At 53.5% G+C, this 22,825-nt stretch overlaps 1 long non-coding RNA gene across 1 annotated transcript in view; it reads right to left on the bottom strand.

Annotated features, from left to right (window-relative positions):
• The window catches only part of LOC309797223, a 447,572-nt gene that overhangs the window by 385,998 nt on the left and 38,749 nt on the right, over positions 1-22,825 (bottom strand). Inside the window, exon 2 of the long non-coding RNA XR_014292566.1 lies at positions 11,965-12,008. This is a non-coding gene — a long non-coding RNA (uncharacterized lncRNA). The remainder of the gene's footprint in view (positions 1-11,964; positions 12,009-22,825) is intronic.

The raw sequence follows: 22,825 nt of genomic DNA, 5'->3' as shown, positions 1-22,825 counted from the left end.
AGACTGTAGCTAAAGTGCCAACTAAATGTGACCTCTAGTCTCGAGGTAACGTGCACGTTTTCCCATTACCAGAGGCAGGGGTGCACCAGTTTCCAGGAAGTCTTAGTCAAAGGACGGCTTTAGCTTTAGTATGCCTCCCAGCGCTCAAGCCTCTCACGGGGGCACTTCTTTCCAAGGAAGTGCACCGTGTACCAAAAGCCTTCTGAGCACAATCAAGGGATACGCGGCTCTGGGACCATCCCTCACTATGCAGGTGAAAGGGCCGGCAACTAATCTGTTCTCTATGGCTAGCGTTCCACAGCTTTGAAACAGCCCCCGGAGCACGGTTCTTGGGCAGGCTTTCTTTCCATGCGGGTCTGCCACGTTGAGGACACCTATGCTGCCCTGGAAGAAATCACCGGGGCTCCAATCCACTTTGGGGACTGGTGCTCGACGTCTCTCTAAGAGAGGCAGAAAGTAGACTTTAGGTCCAGCCCGAAATAAAGTAGAGATGTACCCTGAGCCTTGCTAGGCGTTTGGAACATGCAAAGTCACCTAGGCCGCCTGAGGGCATTTAGAGGATTATGCCATTCAGCACATGCAGAAGAAACACACTGCATCCCAAACTTTCATCGCAGAAGGCCGAATTGTGTTCCAAGGGCCTCCTTTGGCTTGTCAGAGGAGAGAGGGATATGTGCTGGGTGATCCGGTGTGTAATTGAGAAGCCTGGAAAAAGGCAGTATTTTCCCCCAGTTGAAAGGTAGATAGTGGCGGCCTCAAGGCTGTCTGAAAGACAGTGCCGTTACCCGTCTTCTAGCCACTGCTAGGAATGCCTCAGGGAAGCAAGTGAGTTTTCTCCTACGAATCCATGTGGTCGCCAGTGCCTGGCTAGGAGCTCATCCCACGGCTTGCCCTAGCTAAAGTGCGAAGGAAACGTGACCCCAGGCCTCAAGGTAAGCACGAGCGTTTCCTATCAGCAAAGTTTGCTGTGCAGCCATCTCCAGGAACCCTGACTCGATAGAGTGCTTTAACTCCTCTACGGCTCTACGGAGGCCACAGAGAGTCGCGTATGAATTCCCTTCTGAGGGAGAGCGTGGGTGCCGTGAGTCCCCTTTGTGTTTTACGAGCCACACAGCGCAGAACAGGCTGTTGGGGTCAACCCTTTCTATGCAGAGGGAAGGGCAATGAACTGATCCTCGCTTGCATAGCTTGATTTCGACCGCTGTAAAGCAGCCCCAGGACAACGTTTTGGCCAGGATTACATTCAGCGTGGCTCTCCCTCTGTGGAGGCCCTCTGAAGTGCACTGAAAGAATCCCTGAGCCTACGGAGACCCCTGGCAACTCTTACCTGTCATCGCGCTATTTTGACGCAAGGTACACTGTAGGCGCAGCCTGACAGAAAGAAAAGAAGAACCGGTCAACTTGTGAGACATTTGGACGATCCAAAGTCACCTAGGCCTGACTAAGTCATGAAGCGGGTAATGCTATGCACGGCATGCAAAAGACCCCGCCTGCAACGAAGTGTGATCCTAGAAAGGCCCCGTGTGGCCGAAAGTCTCCAGTCGTCAGTCAGAGAGTGCTGGTAAATGCGCTGTGGGGTCCAGGTGGAAACTGGAGCATGAGGGAGAAGCCCAATTCTCCCCCTTTGGAAAGCAGCTTCGGTGCAGCTTCCAAGCGGCCTGAACATCACACCACCAGGAAACTTTTCAATCCACAGATGCCTCTGAGGAGCAGTGAGCTTTTGCAAAAGAAACCGGGCGCTTGCGCTTCCTTCCGGGGAGCCCAGCCCAGAGCATACTGTAGCTAAAGTGCCAACTAAATGTGACCTCTAGTCTCGAGGTAAGGTGCACGTTTTCCCATTCCCAGAGGCAGGGGTGCACCAGTTTCCAGGAAGTCTTAGTCAAAGGACGGCTTTAGCTTTAATATGCCTCCCAGCGCTCAAGCCTCTCACGGGGGCACTTCTTTCCAAGGAAGTGCACCGTGTACCAAAAGCCTTCTGAGCACAATCAAGGGATACACGGCTCTGGGACCATCCCTCACTATGCAGGTGAAAGGGCCGGCAACTAATCTGTTCTCTATGGCTAGCGTTCCACAGCTTTGAAACAGCCCCCGGAGCACGGTTCTTGGGCAGGCTTTCTTTCCATGCGGGTCTGCCACGTTGAGGACACCTATGCTGCCCTGGAAGAAATCACCGGGGCTCCAATCCACTTTGGGGACTCGTGCTCGACGTCTCTGTAAGAGAGGCAGAAAGTAGACTTTAGGTCCAGCCCGAAATAAAGTGGAGATGTACCCTGAGCCTTGCTAGGCATTTGGAACATGCAAAGTCACCTAGGCCGCCTGAGGGCACTTAGAGGATTATGCCATTCAGCACATGCAGAACAAACACACTGCATCCCAAAGTTTCATCGCCGAAGGCCGAATTGTGTTCCAAGGGCCTCCTTTGTCTTGTCAGAGGAGAGAGGGATATGTGCTGGGTGATCCGGTGTGTAATTGAGAAGCCTGGAAAAAGGCAGTATTTTCCCCCAGTTGAAAGGTAGATAGTGGCGGCCTCAAGGCTGACTGAAAGACAGTGCCGTTACCCGTCTTCTAGCCACTGCTAGGAATGCCTCAGGGAAGCAAGTGAGATTTCTCCTACGAATCCAGGTGGTCGCCAGTGCCTGGCTAGGAGCTCATCCAACGGCTTGCCCTAGCTAAAGTGCGAAGGAAACGTGACCCCAGGCCTCAAGGTAAGCACGAGCGTTTCCTATCAGCAAAGTTTGCTGTGCAGCCATCTCCAGGAACCCTGACTCGATAGAGTGCTTTAACTGCTCTACGGCTCTCCGGAGGCCTCAGAGAGTCGCGTATGAATTCCCTTCTGAGGGAGAGCGTGGGTGCCGTGAGTCCCCTTTGTGTTTTCCGAGCCACACAGCGCAGAACAGGCTGTTGGGGTCAACCCTTTCTATGCAGAGGAAAGGGCAATGAACTGATCCTCGCTTGCATAGCTTGATTTCGACCGCTGTAAAGCAGCCCCAGGACAGCGTTTTGGCCAGGATTACATTCAGCGTGGCTCTCCCTCTGTGGAGGCCCTCTGAACTGCACTGAAAGAATCCCTGAGCCTACGGAGCCCCCTGGCAACTCTTACCTGTCATCGCTCTATTGTGACGCAAGGTACACTGTAGGCCCAGCCTGACAGAAAGAACAGAAAAACCGGTCAACTTGTGAGACATTTGGACGATCCAAAGTCACCTAGGCCTGACTAAGTCATGAAGCGGGTAGTGCTATGCACGGCATGCAAAAGACCCCGCCTGCAACGAAGTGTGATCCTAGAAAGGCCCCGTGTGACCGAAAGTCTCCAGTCGTCAGTCAGAGAGTGCCGGTAATTGCGCTGTGGGGTCAAGTTGGAAACTGGAGCATGTGGGACAAGCCCGACTCTCCCCCTTTGGAAAGCAGCTTCGGTGCAGCTTCCAAGCGGCCTGAACATCACACCACCAGGACACTGTTCACTCCACAGATGCCTCTGAGGAGCAGTGAGCTTTTGCAAAAGAAACCGGGCGCTTGTGCTTCCTTCCGGGGAGCCCAGCCCAGAGCATACTGTAGCTAAAGTGCCAACTAAATGTGACCTCTAGTCTCGAGGTAAGGTGCATGTTTTCCCATTCCCAGAGGCAGGGGTGCACCAGTTTCCAGGAAGTCTTAGTCAAAGGACGGCTTTAGCTTTAGTATGCCTCCCAGCGCTCAAGCCTCTCACGGGGGCACTTCTTTCCAAGGAAGTGCACCGTGTACCAAAAGCCTTCAGAGCACAATCAAGGGATACGCGGCTCTGGGACCATCCCTCACTATGCAGGTGAAAGAGCCGGCAACTAATCTGTTCTCTATGGCTAGCGTTCCACAGCTTTGAAACAGCCCCTGGAGCACGGTTCTTGGGCAGGCTTTCTTTCCATGCGGGTCTGCCACATTGAGGACACCTATGCTGCCCTGGAAGAAATCACCGGGGCTCCAATCCACTTTCGGGCCTCGTGCTCGACGTCTCTCTAAGAGAGGCAGAAAGTAGACTTTAGGTCCAGCCCGAAATAAAGTAGAGATGTACCCTGAGCCTTGCTAGGCGTTTGGAACATGCAAAGTCACCTAGGCCGCCTGAGGGCATTTAGAGGATTATGCCATTCAGCACATGCAGAACAAACACACTGCATCCCAAAGTTTCATCGCAGAAGGCCGAATTGTGTTCCAAGGGCCTCCTTTGTCTTCTCAGAGGAGAGAGGGATATTTGCTTGGTGATCCGGTGTGTAATTGAGAAGCCTGGAAAAAGGCAGTATTTTCCCCCAGTTGAAAGGTAGATAGTGGCGGCCTCAAGGCTGACTGAAAGACAGTGCCGTTACCCGTCTTCTAGCCACTGCTAGGAATGCCTCAGGGAAGCAAGTGAGTTTTCTCCTACGAATCCAGGTGGTCGCCAGTGCCTGGCTAGGAGCTCATCCCACGGCTTGCCCTAGCTAAAGTGCGAAGGAAACGTGACCCCACGCCTCAAGGTAAGCACGAGTGTTTCCTATCAGCAAAGTTTGCTGTGCAGCCATCTCCAGGATCCCTGACTCGATAGAGTGCTTTAACTCCTCTACGGCTCTCCGGAGGCCACAGAGAGTCGCGTATGAATTCCATTCTGAGGGAGAGCGTGGGTGCCGTGAGTCCCCTTTGTGTTTTCCGAGCCACACAGCGCAGAACAGGCTGTTGGGGTCAACCCTTTCTATGCAGAGGGAAGGGCAATGAACTGATCCTCGCTTGCATAGCTTGATTTAGACCGCTGTAAAGCAGCCCCAGGACAACGTTTTGGCCAGAATTACCTTCAACGTGGCTCTCCCTCTGTGGAGGCCCTCTGAACTGCACTGAAAGAATCCCTGAGCCTACAGAGCCCCCTGGCAACTCTTACCTGTCATCTCTCTATTGTGACGCAAGGTACAGTGTAGGTCCAGCCTGACAAAAAGAACAGAAAAACCTCTCAACGAGTGAGACATTTGGACGATCCAAGTCACCTAGGCCTGACTATGTCATGAAGCGGTTAGTGCTATGCACGGCATGCAAAAGACCCCGCCTGCAACGAAGTGTGATCCTACAAAGGCCCCGTGTGGCCGAAAGTCTCCAGTCGCCAGTCAGAGAGTGCCGATAACTGCGCTGTGGGGTCAAGTTGGAAACTGGAGCATGTGGGAGAAGCCCGACTCTCCCCCTTTGGAAAGCAGCTTCGGTGCAGCTTCCAAGCGGCCTGAACATCACACCACCAGGACACTGTTCACTCCACAGATGCCTCTGAGGAGCAGTGAGCTTTTGCAAAAGAAACCGGGCGCTTGCGCTTCCTTCCGGGGAGCCCAGCCCAGAGCATACTGTAGCTAAAGTGCCAACTAAATGTGACCTCTAGTCTCGAGGTAAGGTGCACGTTTTCCCATTCCCAGAGGCAGGGGTGCACCAGTTTCCAGGAAGTCTTAGTCAAAGGACGGCTTTAGCTTTAGTATGCCTCCCAGCGCTCAAGCCTCTCACGGGGGCACTTCTTTCCAAGGAAGTGCACCGTGTACCAAAAGCCTTCTGAGCACAATCAAGGGATACGCGGCTCTGGGACCATCCCTCACTATGCAGGTGAAAGGGCCGGCAACTAATCTGCTCTCTATGGCTAGCGTTCCACAGCTTTGAAACAGCCCCCGGAGCACGATTCTTGGGCAGGCTTTCTTTCCATGCGGGTCTGCCACGTTGAGGACACCTATGCTGCCCTGGAAGAAATCACCGGGGCTCCAATCCACTTTGGGGACTCGTGCTCGACGTCTCTCTAAGAGAGGCAGAAAGTAGACTTTAGGTCCAGCCCGAAATAAAGTAGAGATGTACCCTGAGCCTTGCTAGGCATTTGGAACATGCAAAGTCACCTAGGCCGCCTGAGGGCATTTAGAGGATTATCCCATTCAGCACATGCAGAACAAACACACTGTATCCCAAAGTTTCATCGCCGAAGGCCGAATTGTGTTCCAAGGGCCTCCTTTGGCTTGTCAGAGGAGAGAGGGATATGTGCTGGGTGATCCGGTGTGTAATTGAGAAGCCTGGAAAAAGGCAGTATTTTCCCCCAGTTGAAAGGTAGATAGTGGCGGCCTCAAGGCTGACTGAAAGACAGTGCCGTTACCCGTCTTCTAGCCACTGCTAGGAATGCCTCAGGGAAGCAAGTGAGTTTTCTCCTACGAATCCAGGTGGTCGCCAGTGCCTGGCTAGGAGCTCATCCCACGGCTTGCCCTAGCTAAAGTGCGAAGGAAACGTGACCCCAGGCCTCAAGGTAAGCACGAGCGTTTCCTATCAGCAAAGTTTGCTGTGCAGCCATCTCCAGGAACCCTGACTCGATAGAGTGCTTTAACTCCTCTACGGCTCTACGGAGGCCACAGAGAGTCGCGTATGAATTCCCTTCTGAGGGAGAGCGTGGGTGCCGTGAGTCCCCTTTGTGTTTTCCGAGCCACACAGCGCAGAACAGGCTGTTGGGGTCAACCCTTTCTATGCAGAGGGAAGGGCAATGAACTGATCCTCGCTTGCATAGCTTGATTTCGACCGCTGTAAAGCAGCCCCAGGACAACGTTTTGGCCAGGATTACATTCAGCGTGGCTCTCCCTCTGTGGAGGCCCTCTGAACTGCACTGAAAGAAGCCCTGAGCCTATGGAGCCCCCTGGCAATTCTTACCTGTCATCGCTCTATTGTGACGCAAGGTACACTGTAGGCCCAGCCTGACAGAAAGAACAGAAAAACCGGTCAACTTGTGAGACATTTGGACGATCCAAAGTCACCTAGGCCTGACTAAGTCATGAAGCGGGTAGTGCTATGCACGGCATGCAAAAGACCCCGCCTGCAACGAAGTGTGATCCAAGAAAGGCACCGTGTGGCCGAAAGTCTCCAGTGGTCAGTCAGAGAGTGCCGGTAACTGCGCTGTGGGGTCCAGTTGGAAACTGGAGCATGTGGGAGAAGCCCGACTCTCCCCCTTTGGAAAGCAGCTTCGGTGCAGCTTCCAAGCTGCCTAAACACCACACCACCAGGACACTGTTCACTCCACAGATGCCTCTGAGGAGCAGTGAGCTTTTGCAGAAGAAACCGGGCGCTTGCGCTTCCTTCCGGGGAGCCCAGCCCAGAGCAGACTGTAGCTAAAGTGCCAACTAAATGTGACCTCTAGTCTCGAGGTAACGTGCACGTTTTCCCATTACCAGAGGCAGGGGTGCACCAGTTTCCAGGAAGTCTTAGTCAAAGGACGGCTTTAGCTTTAGTATGCCTCCCAGCGCTCAAGCCTCTCACGGGGGCACTTCTTTCCAAGGAAGTGCACCGTGTACCAAAAGCCTTCTGAGCACAATCAAGGGATACGCGGCTCTGGGACCATCCCTCACTATGCAGGTGAAAGGGCCGGCAACTAATCTGTTCTCTATGGCTAGCGTTCCACAGCTTTGAAACAGCCCCCGGAGCACGGTTCTTGGGCAGGCTTTCTTTCCATGCGGGTCTGCCACGTTGAGGACACCTATGCTGCCCTGGAAGAAATCACCGGGGCTCCAATCCACTTTGGGGACTGGTGCTCGACGTCTCTCTAAGAGAGGCAGAAAGTAGACTTTAGGTCCAGCCCGAAATAAAGTAGAGATGTACCCTGAGCCTTGCTAGGCGTTTGGAACATGCAAAGTCACCTAGGCCGCCTGAGGGCATTTAGAGGATTATGCCATTCAGCACATGCAGAAGAAACACACTGCATCCCAAACTTTCATCGCAGAAGGCCGAATTGTGTTCCAAGGGCCTCCTTTGGCTTGTCAGAGGAGAGAGGGATATGTGCTGGGTGATCCGGTGTGTAATTGAGAAGCCTGGAAAAAGGCAGTATTTTCCCCCAGTTGAAAGGTAGATAGTGGCGGCCTCAAGGCTGTCTGAAAGACAGTGCCGTTACCCGTCTTCTAGCCACTGCTAGGAATGCCTCAGGGAAGCAAGTGAGTTTTCTCCTACGAATCCATGTGGTCGCCAGTGCCTGGCTAGGAGCTCATCCCACGGCTTGCCCTAGCTAAAGTGCGAAGGAAACGTGACCCCAGGCCTCAAGGTAAGCACGAGCGTTTCCTATCAGCAAAGTTTGCTGTGCAGCCATCTCCAGGAACCCTGACTCGATAGAGTGCTTTAACTCCTCTACGGCTCTACGGAGGCCACAGAGAGTCGCGTATGAATTCCCTTCTGAGGGAGAGCGTGGGTGCCGTGAGTCCCCTTTGTGTTTTACGAGCCACACAGCGCAGAACAGGCTGTTGGGGTCAACCCTTTCTATGCAGAGGGAAGGGCAATGAACTGATCCTCGCTTGCATAGCTTGATTTCGACCGCTGTAAAGCAGCCCCAGGACAACGTTTTGGCCAGGATTACATTCAGCGTGGCTCTCCCTCTGTGGAGGCCCTCTGAAGTGCACTGAAAGAATCCCTGAGCCTACGGAGACCCCTGGCAACTCTTACCTGTCATCGCGCTATTTTGACGCAAGGTACACTGTAGGCGCAGCCTGACAGAAAGAAAAGAAGAACCGGTCAACTTGTGAGACATTTGGACGATCCAAAGTCACCTAGGCCTGACTAAGTCATGAAGCGGGTAATGCTATGCACGGCATGCAAAAGACCCCGCCTGCAACGAAGTGTGATCCTAGAAAGGCCCCGTGTGGCCGAAAGTCTCCAGTCGTCAGTCAGAGAGTGCTGGTAAATGCGCTGTGGGGTCCAGGTGGAAACTGGAGCATGAGGGAGAAGCCCAATTCTCCCCCTTTGGAAAGCAGCTTCGGTGCAGCTTCCAAGCGGCCTGAACATCACACCACCAGGAAACTTTTCAATCCACAGATGCCTCTGAGGAGCAGTGAGCTTTTGCAAAAGAAACCGGGCGCTTGCGCTTCCTTCCGGGGAGCCCAGCCCAGAGCATACTGTAGCTAAAGTGCCAACTAAATGTGACCTCTAGTCTCGAGGTAAGGTGCACGTTTTCCCATTCCCAGAGGCAGGGGTGCACCAGTTTCCAGGAAGTCTTAGTCAAAGGACGGCTTTAGCTTTAATATGCCTCCCAGCGCTCAAGCCTCTCACGGGGGCACTTCTTTCCAAGGAAGTGCACCGTGTACCAAAAGCCTTCTGAGCACAATCAAGGGATACACGGCTCTGGGACCATCCCTCACTATGCAGGTGAAAGGGCCGGCAACTAATCTGTTCTCTATGGCTAGCGTTCCACAGCTTTGAAACAGCCCCCGGAGCACGGTTCTTGGGCAGGCTTTCTTTCCATGCGGGTCTGCCACGTTGAGGACACCTATGCTGCCCTGGAAGAAATCACCGGGGCTCCAATCCACTTTGGGGACTCGTGCTCGACGTCTCTGTAAGAGAGGCAGAAAGTAGACTTTAGGTCCAGCCCGAAATAAAGTGGAGATGTACCCTGAGCCTTGCTAGGCATTTGGAACATGCAAAGTCACCTAGGCCGCCTGAGGGCACTTAGAGGATTATGCCATTCAGCACATGCAGAACAAACACACTGCATCCCAAAGTTTCATCGCAGAAGGCCGAATTCTGTTCCAAGGGCCTCCTTTGGCTTGTCAGAGGAGAGAGGGATATGTGCTGGGTGATCCGGTGTGTAATTGAGAAGCCTGGAAAAAGGCAGTATTTTCCCCCAGTTGAAAGGTAGATAGTGGCGGCCTCAAGGCTGACTGAAAGACAGTGCCGTTACCCGTCTTCTAGCCACTGCTAGGAATGCCTCAGGGAAGCAAGTGAGATTTCTCCTACGAATCCAGGTGGTCACCAGTGCCTGGCTAGGAGCTCATCCAACGGCTTGCCCTAGCTAAAGTGCGAAGGAAACGTGACCCCAGGCCTCAAGGTAAGCACGAGCGTTTCCTATCAGCAAAGTTTGCTGTGCAGCCATCTCCAGGAACCCTGACTCGATAGAGTGCTTTAACTGCTCTACGGCTCTCCGGAGGCCTCAGAGAGTCGCGTATGAATTCCCTTCTGAGGGAGAGCGTGGGTGCCGTGAGTCCCCTTTGTGTTTTCCGAGCCACACAGCGCAGAACAGGCTGTTGGGGTCAACCCTTTCTATGCAGAGGAAAGGGCAATGAACTGATCCTCGCTTGCATAGCTTGATTTCGACCGCTGTAAAGCAGCCCCAGGACAGCGTTTTGGCCAGGATTACATTCAGCGTGGCTCTCCCTCTGTGGAGGCCCTCTGAACTGCACTGAAAGAATCCCTGAGCCTACGGAGCCCCCTGGCAACTCTTACCTGTCATCGCTCTATTGTGACGCAAGGTACACTGTAGGCCCAGCCTGACAGAAAGAACAGAAAAACCGGTCAACTTGTGAGACATTTGGACGATCCAAAGTCACCTAGGCCTGACTAAGTCATGAAGCGGGTAGTGCTATGCACGGCATGCAAAAGACCCCGCCTGCAACGAAGTGTGATCCTAGAAAGGCCCCGTGTGACCGAAAGTCTCCAGTCGTCAGTCAGAGAGTGCCGGTAATTGCGCTGTGGGGTCAAGTTGGAAACTGGAGCATGTGGGACAAGCCCGACTCTCCCCCTTTGGAAAGCAGCTTCGGTGCAGCTTCCAAGCGGCCTGAACATCACACCACCAGGACACTGTTCACTCCACAGATGCCTCTGAGGAGCAGTGAGCTTTTGCAAAAGAAACCGGGCGCTTGTGCTTCCTTCCGGGGAGCCCAGCCCAGAGCATACTGTAGCTAAAGTGCCAACTAAATGTGACCTCTAGTCTCGAGGTAAGGTGCATGTTTTCCCATTCCCAGAGGCAGGGGTGCACCAGTTTCCAGGAAGTCTTAGTCAAAGGACGGCTTTAGCTTTAGTATGCCTCCCAGCGCTCAAGCCTCTCACGGGGGCACTTCTTTCCAAGGAAGTGCACCGTGTACCAAAAGCCTTCAGAGCACAATCAAGGGATACGCGGCTCTGGGACCATCCCTCACTATGCAGGTGAAAGAGCCGGCAACTAATCTGTTCTCTATGGCTAGCGTTCCACAGCTTTGAAACAGCCCCTGGAGCACGGTTCTTGGGCAGGCTTTCTTTCCATGCGGGTCTGCCACATTGAGGACATCTATGCTGCCCTGGAAGAAATCACCGGGGCTCCAATCCACTTTCGGGCCTCGTGCTCGACGTCTCTCTAAGAGAGGCAGAAAGTAGACTTTAGGTCCAGCCCGAAATAAAGTAGAGATGTACCCTGAGCCTTGCTAGGCGTTTGGAACATGCAAAGTCACCTAGGCCGCCTGAGGGCATTTAGAGGATTATGCCATTCAGCACATGCAGAACAAACACACTGCATCCCAAAGTTTCATCGCCGAAGGCCGAATTGTGTTCCAAGGGCCTCCTTTGTCTTCTCAGAGGAGAGAGGGATATTTGCTTGGTGATCCGGTGTGTAATTGAGAAGCCTGGAAAAAGGCAGTATTTTCCCCCAGTTGAAAGGTAGATAGTGGCGGCCTCAAGGCTGACTGAAAGACAGTGCCGTTACCCGTCTTCTAGCCACTGCTAGGAATGCCTCAGGGAAGCAAGTGAGTTTTCTCCTACGAATCCATGTGGTCGCCAGTGCCTGGCTAGGAGCTCATCCCACGGCTTGCCCTAGCTAAAGTGCGAAGGAAACGTGACCCCAGGCCTCAAGGTAAGCACGAGCGTTTCCTATCAGCAAAGTTTGCTGGGCAGCCATCTCCATGAACCCTGACTCGATAGAGTGCTTTAACTGCTCTACGGCTCTCCGGAGGCCACAGAGAATCGCGTATGAATTCCCTTCTGAGGGAGAGCGTGGGTGCCGTGAGTCCCCTTTGTGTTTTCCGAGCCACACAGCGCAGAACAGGCTGTTGGGGTCAACCCTTTCTATGCAGAGGGAAGGGCAATGAACTGATCCTCGCTTGCATAGCTTGATTTCGACCGCTGTAAAGCAGCCCCAGGACAACGTTTTGGCCAGGATTACCTTCAACGTGGCTCTCCCTCTGTGGAGGCCCTCTGAACTGCACTGAAAGAATCCCTGAGCCTACAGAGCCCCCTGGCAACTCTTACCTGTCATCTCTCTATTGTGACGCAAGGTACACTGTAGGTCCAGCCTGACAAAAAGAACAGAAAAACCTCTCAACGAGTGAGACATTTGGACGATCCAATTCACCTAGGCCTGACTATGTCATGAAGCGGTTAGTGCTATGCACGGCATGCAAAAGACCCCGCCTGCAACGAAGTGTGATCCTAGAAAGGACCCGTGTGGCCGAAAGTCTCCAGTCGTCAGTCAGAGAGTGCCGGTAACTGCGCTGTGGGGTCAAGTTGGAAACTGGAGCATGTGGGAGAAGCCCGACTCTCCCCCTTTGGAAAGCAGCTTCGTTGCAGCTTCCAAGCGGCCTGAACACCACACCACCAGGACACTGTTCGCTCCACAGATGCCTCTGAGGAGCAGTGAGCTTTTGCAAAAGAAACCGGGCGCTTGCGCTTCCTTCCGGGGAGCCCAGCCCAGAGCATACTGTAGCTAAAGTGCCAACTAAATGTGACCTCTAGTCTCGAGGTAAGGTGCACGTTTTCCCATTCCCAGAGGCAGGGGTGCACCAGTTTCCAGGAAGTCTTAGTCAAAGGACGGCTTTAGCTTTAGTATGCCTCCCAGCGCTCAAGCCTCTCACGGGGGCACTTCTTTCCAAGGAAGTGCACCGTGTACCAAAAGCCTTCTGAGCACAATCAAGGGATACGCGGCTCTGGGACCATCCCTCACTATGCAGGTGAAAGGGCCGGCAACTAATCTGCTCTCTATGGCTAGCGTTCCACAGCTTTGAAACAGCCCCCGGAGCACGGTTCTTGGGCAGGCTTTCTTTCCATGCGGGTCTGCCACGTTGAGGACACCTATGCTGCCCTGGAAGAAATCACCGGGGCTCCAATCCACTTTGGGGACTCGTGCTCGACGTCTCTCTAAGAGAGGCAGAAAGTAGACTTTAGGTCCAGCCCGAAATAAAGTAGAGATGTACCCTGAGCCTTGCTAGGCATTTGGAACATGCAAAGTCACCTAGGCCGCCTGAGGGCATTTAGAGGATTAAGCCATTCAGCACATGCAGAACAAACACACTGCATCCCAAAGTTTCATCGCAGAAGGCCGAATTGTGTTCCAAGGGCCTCCTTTGGCTTGTCAGAGGAGAGAGGGATATGTGCTGGGTGATCCGGTGTGTAATTGAGAAGCCTGGAAAAAGGCAGTATTTTCCCCAGTTGAAAGGTAGATAGTGGCGGCCTCAAGGCTGACTGAAAGTGCCGTTACCCGTCTTCTAGCCACTGCTAGGAATGCCTCAGGGAAGCAAGTGAGTTTTCTCCTACGAATCCAGGTGGTCGCCAGTGCCTGGCTAGGAGCTCATCCCACGGCTTGCCCTAGCTAAAGTGCGAAGGAAACGTGACCCCACGCCTCAAGGTAAGCACGAGTGTTTCCTATCAGCAAAGTTTGCTGTGCAGCCATCTCCAGGATCCCTGACTCGATAGAGTGCTTTAACTCCTCTACGGCTCTCCGGAGGCCACAGAGAGTCGCGTATGAATTCCATTCTGAGGGAGAGCGTGGGTGCCGTGAGTCCCCTTTGTGTTTTCCGAGCCACACAGCGCAGAACAGGCTGTTGGGGTCAACCCTTTCTATGCAGAGGGAAGGGCAATGAACTGATCCTCGCTTGCATAGCTTGATTTCGACCGCTGTAAAGCAGCCCCAGGACAACGTTTTGGCCAGAATTACCTTCAACGTGGCTCTCCCTCTGTGGAGGCCCTCTGAACTGCACTGAAAGAATCCCTGAGCCTACAGAGCCCCCTGGCAACTCTTACCTGTCATCTCTCTATTGTGACGCAAGGTACAGTGTAGGTCCAGCCTGACAAAAAGAACAGAAAAACCTCTCAACGAGTGAGACATTTGGACGATCCAAGTCACCTAGGCCTGACTATGTCATGAAGCGGTTAGTGCTATGCACGGCATGCAAAAGACCCCGCCTGCAACGAAGTGTGAACCTACAAAGGCCCCGTGTGGCCGAAAGTCTCCAGTCGCCAGTCAGAGAGTGCCGATAACTGCGCTGTGGGGTCAAGTTGGAAACTGGAGCATGTGGGAGAAGCCCGACTCTCCCCCTTTGGAAAGCAGCTTCGGTGCAGCTTCCAAGCTGCCTGAACATCACACCACCAGGACACTGTTCACTCCACAGATGCCTCTGAGGAGCAGTGAGCTTTTGCAAAAGAAACCGGGCGCTTGCGCTTCCTTCCGGGGAGCCCAGCCCAGAGCATACTGTAGCTAAAGTGCCAACTAAATGTGACCTCTAGTCTCGAGGTAAGGTGCACGTTTTCCCATTCCCAGAGGCAGGGGTGCACCAGTTTCCAGGAAGTCTTAGTCAAAGGACGGCTTTAGCTTTAGTATGCCTCCCAGCACTCAAGCCTCTCACGGGGGCACTTCTTTCCAAGGAAGTGCACCGTGTACCAAAAGCCTTCTGAGCACAATCAAGGGATACGCGGCTCTGGGACCATCCCTCACTATGCAGGTGAAAGGGCCGGCAACTAATCTGCTCTCTATGGCTAGCGTTCCACAGCTTTGAAACAGCCCCCGGAGCACGGTTCTTGGGCAGGCTTTCTTTCCATGCGGGTCTGCCACGTTGAGGACACCTATGCTGCCTTGGAAGAAATCACCGGGGCTCCAATCCACTTTGGGGACTCGTGCTCGACGTCTCTCTAAGAGAGGCAGAAAGTAGACTTTAGGTCCAGCCCGAAATAAAGTAGAGATGTACCCTGAGCCTTGCTAGGCATTTGGAACATGCAAAGTCACCTAGGCCGCCTGAGGGCATTTAGAGGATTATGCCATTCAGCACATGCAGAACAAACACACTGTATCCCAAAGTTTCATCGCCGAAGGCCGAATTGTGTTCCAAGGGCCTCCTTTGGCTTGTCAGAGGAGAGAGGGATATGTGCTGGGTGATCCGGTGTGTAATTGAGAAGCCTGGAAAAAGGCAGTATTTTCCCCCAGTTGAAAGGTAGATAGTGGCGGCCTCAAGGCTGACTGAAAGACAGTGCCGTTACCCGTCTTCTAGCCACTGCTAGGAATGCCTCAGGGAAGCAAGTGAGTTTTCTCCTACGAATCCATGTGGTCGCCAGTGCCTGGCTAGGAGCTCATCCCACGGCTTGCCCTAGCTAAAGTGCGAAGGAAACGTGACCCCAGGCCTCAAGGTAAGCACGAGCGTTTCCTATCAGCAAAGTTTGCTGTGCAGCCATCTCCAGGAACCCTGACTCGATAGAGTGCTTTAACTCCTCTACGGCTCTACGGAGGCCACAGAGAGTCGCGTATGAATTCCCTTCTGAGGGAGAGCGTGGGTGCCGTGAGTCCCCTTTGTGTTTTCCGAGCCACACAGCGCAGAACAGGCTGTTGGGGTCAACCCTTTCTATGCAGAGGGAAGGGCAATGAACTGATCCTCGCTTGCATAGCTTGATTTCGACCGCTGTAAAGCAGCCCCAGGACAACGTTTTGGCCAGGATTACATTCAGCGTGGCTCTCCCTCTGTGGAGGCCCTCTGAACTGCACTGAAAGAAGCCCTGAGCCTATGGAGCCCCCTGGCAATTCTTACCTGTCATCGCTCTATTGTGACGCAAGGTACACTGTAGGCCCAGCCTGACAGAAAGAACAGAAAAACCGGTCAACTTGTGAGACATTTGGACGATCCAAAGTCACCTAGGCCTGACTAAGTCATGAAGCGGGTAGTGCTATGCACGGCATGCAAAAGACCCCGCCTGCAACGAAGTGTGATCCAAGAAAGGCACCGTGTGGCCGAAAGTCTCCAGTGGTCAGTCAGAGAGTGCCGGTAACTGCGCTGTGGGGTCCAGTTGGAAACTGGAGCATGTGGGAGAAGCCCGACTCTCCCCCTTTGGAAAGCAGCTTCGGTGCAGCTTCCAAGCTGCCTAAACACCACACCACCAGGACACTGTTCACTCCACAGATGCCTCTGAGGAGCAGTGAGCTTTTGCAGAAGAAACCGGGCGCTTGCGCTTCCTTCCGGGGAGCCCAGCCCAGAGCAGACTGTAGCTAAAGTGCCAACTAAATGTGACCTCTAGTCTCGAGGTAAGGTGCACGTTTTCCCATTACCAGAGGCAGGGGTGCACCAGTTTCCAGGAAGTCTTAGTCAAAGGACGGCTTTAGCTTTAGTATGCCTCCCAGCGCTCAAGCCTCTCACGGGGGCACTCCTTTCCAAGGAAGTGCACCGTGTACCAAAAGCCTTCAGAGCACAATCAAGGGATACGCGGCTCTGGGACCATCCCCCACTATGCAGGTGGAAGGGCCAGCAACTAATCTGTTCTCTATGGCTAGCGTTCCACAGCTTTGAAACAGCCCCCTGAGCACGGTTCTTGGGCAGGCTTTCTTTCCATGCGGGTCTGCCACGTTGAGGACACCTATGCTGCCCTGGAAGAAATCACTGGGGCTCCAATCCACTTTGGGGACTCGTGCTCGACGTCTCTCTAAGAGAGGCAGAAAGTAGACTTTAGGTCCAGCCCGAAATAAAGTAGAGATGTACCCTGAGCCTTGCTAGGCATTTGGAACATGCAAAGTCACCTAGGCCGCCTGAGGGCATTTAGAGGATTATGCCATTCAGCACATGCAGAACAAACACACTGCATCCCAAAGTTTCATCGCAGAAGGCCGAATTGTGTTCCAAGGGCCTCCTTTGCCTTGTCAAAGAAGAGAGGTATATGTGCTAGGTGATCCGGTGTGTAATTGAGAAGCCTGGAAAAAGGCAGTAATTTCCCCCAGTTGAAAGGTAGATAGTGGCGGCCTCAAGGCTGACTGAAAGACAGTGCCGTTACCCGTCTTCTAGCCACTGCTAGGAATGCCTCAGGGAAGCAAGTGAGTTTCCTCCTACGAATCCAGGTGGTCGCCAGTGCCTTGCTAGGAGCTCATCCCACGGCTTGCCCAAGCTAAAGTGCAAAGTAAACGTGACCCCAGGCCTCAAGGGAAGCACGAGCGTTTCCTATCAGCAAAGTTTGCTGTGCAGCCATCTCCAGGAACCCTGACTTGATAGAGTGCTTTAACTGCTCTACGGCTCTCCGGAGGCCTCAGAGACTCGCGTATGAATTCCCTTCTGAGGGAGAGTGTGGATGCCGTGAGTCACCTTTGTGTTTTCCGAGGCACACAGCGCAGAACAGGCTGTTGGGGTCAACCCTTTCTATGCAGAGGGAAGGGCAATGAACTGATCCTCGCTTGCATAGCTTGATTTCGACCGCTGTAAAGCAGCCCCAGGACAACGTTTTGGCCAGGATTATATTCAGCGTGGCTCTCCCTCTGTGGAGGCCCTCTGAACTGCACTGAAAGAATCCCTGAGCCTACGGAGCCTCCTGGCAACTCTTACCTGTCATCACTCTATTGTGACGCAAGGTACACTGTAGGCCCAGCCTGACAGAAAGAACAGAAAAACCGGTCAACTTGTGAGACATTTGGACGATCCAAAGTCACCTAGGCCTGACTAAGTCATGAAGCGGGTAATGCTATGCACGGCATGCAAAAGACCCCGCCTGCAACGAAGTGTGATCCTAGAAAGGCCCCGTGTTGCCGAAAGTCTCCAGTCGTCAGTCAGAGAGTGCCGGTAACTGCGCTGTGGGGTCCAGTTGGAAACTTGAGCATGTGGGAGAAGCCCGACTCTCCCCCTTTGGAAAGCAGCTTCGGTGCAGCTTCCAAGCTGCCTGAACATCACACCACCAGGACACTGTTCACACCACCGATGCCTCTGAGGAGCAGTGAGCTTTTGCAAAAGAAACCGGGCGCTTGCGATTCCTTCCGGGGAGCCCAGCCCAGAGCATACTGTAGCTAAAGTGCCAACTAAATGTGACCTCTAGTCTCGAGGTAAGGTGCACGTTTTCCCATTACCACAGGCAGGGGTGCACCAGTTTCCAGGAAGTGTTAGTCAAAGGACGGCTTTAGCTTTAGTATGCCTCCCAGCGCTCAAGCCTCTCACGGGGGCACTCCTTTCCAAGGAAGTGCACCGTGTACCAAAAGCCTTCAGAGCACAATCAAGGGATACGCGGCTCTCGGACCATCCCCCACTATGCAGGTGAAAGGGCCGGCAACTAATCTGTTCTCTATGGCTAGCGTTCCACAGCTTTGAAACAGTCCCCTGAGCACGGTTCTTGGGCAGGCTTTCTTTCCATGCGGGTCTGCCACGTTGAGGACACCTATGCTGCCCTGGAAGAAATCACTGGGGCTCCAATCCACTTTGGGGACTCGTGCTCGACGTCTCTCTAAGAGAGGCAGAAAGTAGACTTTAGGTCCAGCCCGAAATAAAGTAGAGATGTACCCTGAGCCTTGCTAGGCATTTGGAACATGCAAAGTCACCTAGGCCGCCTGAGGGCATTTAGAGGATTATGCCATTCAGCACATGCAGAACAAACACACTGCATCCCAAAGTTTCATCGCAGAAGGCCGAATTGTGTTCCAAGGGCCTCCTTTGGCTTGTCAAAGAAGAGAGGTATATGTGCTAGGTGATCCGGTGTGTAATTGAGAAGCCTGGAAAAAGGCAGTATTTTCCCCCAGTTGAAAGGTAGATAGCGGCAGCCTCAAGGCTGACTGAAAGACAGTGCCGTTACCCGTCTTCTAGCCACTGCTAGGAATGCCTCAGGGAAGCAAGTGAGTTTTCTCCTACGAATCCAGGTGTTCGCCAGTGCCTGGCTAGGAGCTCATCCCACGGCTTGCCCTAGCTAAAGTGCGAAGGAAACGTGACCCCAGGCCTCAAGGTAAGCACGAGCGTTTCCTATCAGCAAAGTTTGCTGTGCAGCCATCTCCAGGAACCCTGACTCGATAGAGTGCTTTAACTCCTCTACGGCTCTCCGGAGGCCACAGAGAGTCGCGTATGAATTCCCTTCTGAGGGAGAGCGTGGGTGCCGTGAGTCCCCTTTGTGCTTTCCGAGCCACAGAGTGCAGAACAGGCTGTTGGGGTCAACCCTTTCTATGCAGAGGGAAGGGCAATGAACTGATCCTCCCTTGCATAGCTTGATTTCTACCGCTGTAAAGCAGCCCCAGGACAACGTTTTGGCCAGGATTACATTCAGCGTGGCTCTCCCTCTGTGGAGGCCCTCTGAACTGCACTGAAAGAATCCCTGAGCCTACGGAGCCCCCTGGCAACTCTTACCTGTCATCGCTCTATTGTGACGCAAGGTACACTGTAGGCCCAGTCTGACGGAAAAAACAGAAAAACCGGTCAACTTGTGAGACATTTGGACGATCCAAAGTCACCTAAGCCTGACTAAGTCATGAAGCGGGTAATGCTATGCACGGCATGCAAAAGACCCCGCCTGCAGCGAAGTGTGATCCTAGAAAGGCACCGTGTGGCCGAAAGTCTCCAGTCGTCAGTCAGAGAGTGCCGGTAACTGCGCTGTGGGGTCCAGTTGGAAACTGGAGCATGTGGGAGAAGCCCGACTCTCCCCCTTTGGAAAGCAGCTTCGGGGCAGCTTCCAAGCGGCCTGAACATCACACCACCAGGACACTGTTCACTCCACAGATGCCTCTGAGGAGCAGTGAGCTTTTGCAGAAGAAACCGGGCGCTTGCGCTTCCTTCCGGGGAGCCCAGCCCAGAGCATACTGTAGTTAAAGTGCCAACTAAATGTGACCTCTAGTCTCGAGGTAAGGTGCACGTTTTCCCATTCCCAGAGGCAGGGGTGCACCAGTTTCCAGGAAGTCTTACTCAAAGGACGGCTTTAGCTTTAGTATGCCTCCCAGCGCTCAAGCCTCTCACGGGGGCACTTCTTTCCAAGGAAGTGCACCGTGTACCAAAAGCCTTCTGAGCACAATCAAGGGATACGCGGCTCTGGGACCATCCCTCACTATGCAGGTGAAAGGGCCGGCAACTAATCTGTTCTCTATGGCTAGCGTTCCACAGCTTTGAAACAGCCCCCGGAGCACGGTTCTTGGGCAGGCTTTCTTTCCATGCGGGTCTGCCACGTTGAGGACACCTATGCTGCCCTGGAAGAAATCACCGGGGCTCCAATCCACTTTGGGGACTCGTGCTCGACGTCCCTCTAAGAGAGGCAGAAAGTAGACTTTAGGTCCAGCCCGAAATAAAGTAGAGATGTACCCTGAGCCTTGCTAGGTGTTTGGAATATGCAAAGTCACCTAGGCCGCCTGAGGGCATTTAGAGGATTATGCCATTCAGCACATGCAGAAGAAACACACTGCATCCCAAAGTTTCATCGCCGAAGGCCGAATTGTGTTCCAAGGGCCTCCTTTGTCTTGTCAGAGGAGAGAGGGATATGTGCTGGGTGATCCGGTGTGGAATTGAGAAGCCTGGGAAAAGGCAGTATTTTCCCCCATTTGAAAGGTAGATAGTGGGGGCCTCAAGGTTGACTGAAAGTGCCGTTACCCGTCTTCTAGCCACTGCTAGGAATGCCTCAGGGAAGCAAGTGAGGTTTCTCCTACGAATCCAGGTGGTCGCCAGTGCCTGGCTAGGAGCTCATCCCACGGCTTGCCCTAGCTAAATTGCGAAAGAAACGTGACCCCAGGCCTCAAGGTAAGCATGAGCGTTTCCTATCAGCAAAGTTTGCTGGGCAGCCATCTCCAGGAACCCTGACTCGATAGAGTGCTTTAACTCCTCAACGGCACTACGGAGGCCACAGAGAGTCGCGTATGAATTCCCTTCTGAGGGAGAGCGTGGGTGCCGTGAGTCCCCTTTGTGTTTTCCGAGCCACACAGCGCAGAACACGCTGTTGGGGTCAACCCTTTCTATGCAGAGGGAAGGGCAATGAACTGATCCTCGCTTGCATAGCTTGATTTCGACCGCTGTAAAGCAGCCCCAGGACAACGTTTTGGCCAGGATTACATTCAGCGTGGCTCTCCCTCTGTGGAGGCCCTCTGAACTGCACTGAAAGAATCCCTGAGCCTGCGGAGCCCCTGGCAACTCTTACCTGTCATCGCTCTATTGTGACGCAAGGTACAGTGTAGGCCCAGCCTGACAGAAAGAACAGAAAAACCGGTCAACTTGTGAGACATTTGGACGATCCAAAGTCACCTAGGCCTGACTAAGTCATGAAGCGGGTAGTGCTATGCACGGCATGCAAAAGACCCCGCCTGCAACGAAGTGTGATCCTAGAAAGGCCCCGTGTGGCCGAAAGTCTCCAGTCGTCAGTCAGAGAGTGCCGGTAACTGCGCTGTGGAGTCAAGTTGGAAACTGGAGCATGTGGGAGAAGCCCGACTCTCCCCCTTTGGAAAGCAGCTTCGGTGCAGCTTCCAAGCGGCCTGAACATCACACCACCAGGACACTGTTCACAGCACCGATGCCTCTGAGGAACAGTGAGCTTTTGCAAAAGAAACCGGGCGCTTGCGATTCCTTCCGGGGAGCCCAGCCCAGAGCATACTGTAGCTAAAGTGCCAACTAAATGTGACCTCTAGTCTCGAGGTAAGGTGCACGTTTTCCCATTCCCAGAGTCAGGGGTGCACCAGTTTCCAGGAAGTCTTAGTCAAAGGACGGCTTTAGCTTTAGTATGCCTCCCAGCGCTCAAGCCTCTCACGGGGGCACTCCTTTCCAAGGAAGTGCACCGTGTACCAAAAGCCTTCAGAGCACAATCAAGGGACACGCGGCTCTGTGACCATCCCCCACTATGCAGGTGAAAGGGCCGGCAACTAATCTGTTCTCTATGGCTAGCGTTCCACAGCTTTGAAACAGCCCCCTGAGCACGGTTCTTGGGCAGGCTTTCTTTCCATGCGGGTCTGCCACGTTGAGGACACCTATGCTGCCCTGGAAGAAATCACTGGGGCTCCAATCCACTTTGGGGACTCGTGCTCGACGTCTCTCTAAGAGAGGCAGAAAGTAGACTTTAGGTCCAGCCCGAAATAAAGTAGAGATGTACCCTGAGCCTTGCTAGGCATTTGGAACATGCAAAGTCACCTAGGCCGCCTGAGGGCATTTAGAGGATTATGCCATTCAGCACATGCAGAACAAACACACTGCATCCCAAAGTTTCATCGCAGAAGGCCGAATTGTGTTCCAAGGGCCTCCTTTGGCTTGTCAAAGAAGAGAGGTATATGTGCTAGGTGATCCGGTGTGTAATTGAGAAGCCTGGAAAAAGGCAGTAATTTCCCCCAGTTGAAAGGTAAATAGTGGCGGCCTCAAGGCTGACTGAAAGACAGTGCCGTTACCCGTCTTCTAGCCACTGCTAGGAATGCCTCAGGGAAGCAAGTGAGTTTTCTCCTACGAATCCAGGTGTTCGCCAGTGCCTGGCTAGGAGCTCATCCAACGGCTTGCCCTAGCTAAAGTGCGAAGGAAACGTGACCCCAGGCCTCAAGGTAAGCACGAGCGTTTCCTATCAGCAAAGTTTGCTGTGCAGCCATCTCCAGGAACCCTGACTCGATAGAGTGCTTTAACTCCTCTACGGCTCTACGGAGGCCACAGAGAGTCGCGTATGAATTCCTTTCTGAGGGACAGCGTGGGTGCCGTGAGTCCCCTTTTTGTTTTCCGAGCCACAGAGTGCAGAACAGGCTGTTGGGGTCAACCCTTTCTATGCAGAGGGAAGGGCAATGAACTGATCCTCGCTTGCATAGCTTGATTTCTACCGCTGTAAAGCAGCCCCAGGACAACGTTTTGGCCAGGATTACATTCAGCGTGGCTCTCCCTCTGTGGAGGCCCTCTGAAGTGCACTGAAAGAATCCCTGAGCCTACGGAGCCCCCTGGCAACTCTTACCTGTCATCGCTCTATTGTGACGCAAGGTACACTGTAGGCCCAGTCTGACGGAAAAAACAGAAAAACCGGTCAATTTGTGAGACATTTGGACGATCCAAAGTCACCTAAGCCTGACTAAGTCATGAAGCGGGTAATGCTATGCACGGCATGCAAAAGACCCCGCCTGCAACGAAGTGTGATCCTAGAAAGGCCCCGTGTGGCCGAAAGTCTCCAGTCGTCAGTCAGAGAGTGCCGG

Source organism: Mesoplodon mirus (genome assembly GCF_964341445.2).
Source record: "Mesoplodon mirus genome assembly, chromosome: 2".
NCBI lineage: Eukaryota > Metazoa > Chordata > Mammalia > Artiodactyla > Ziphiidae > Mesoplodon > Mesoplodon mirus.
This window is presented reverse-complemented; position numbering and strand designations above follow the sequence as displayed.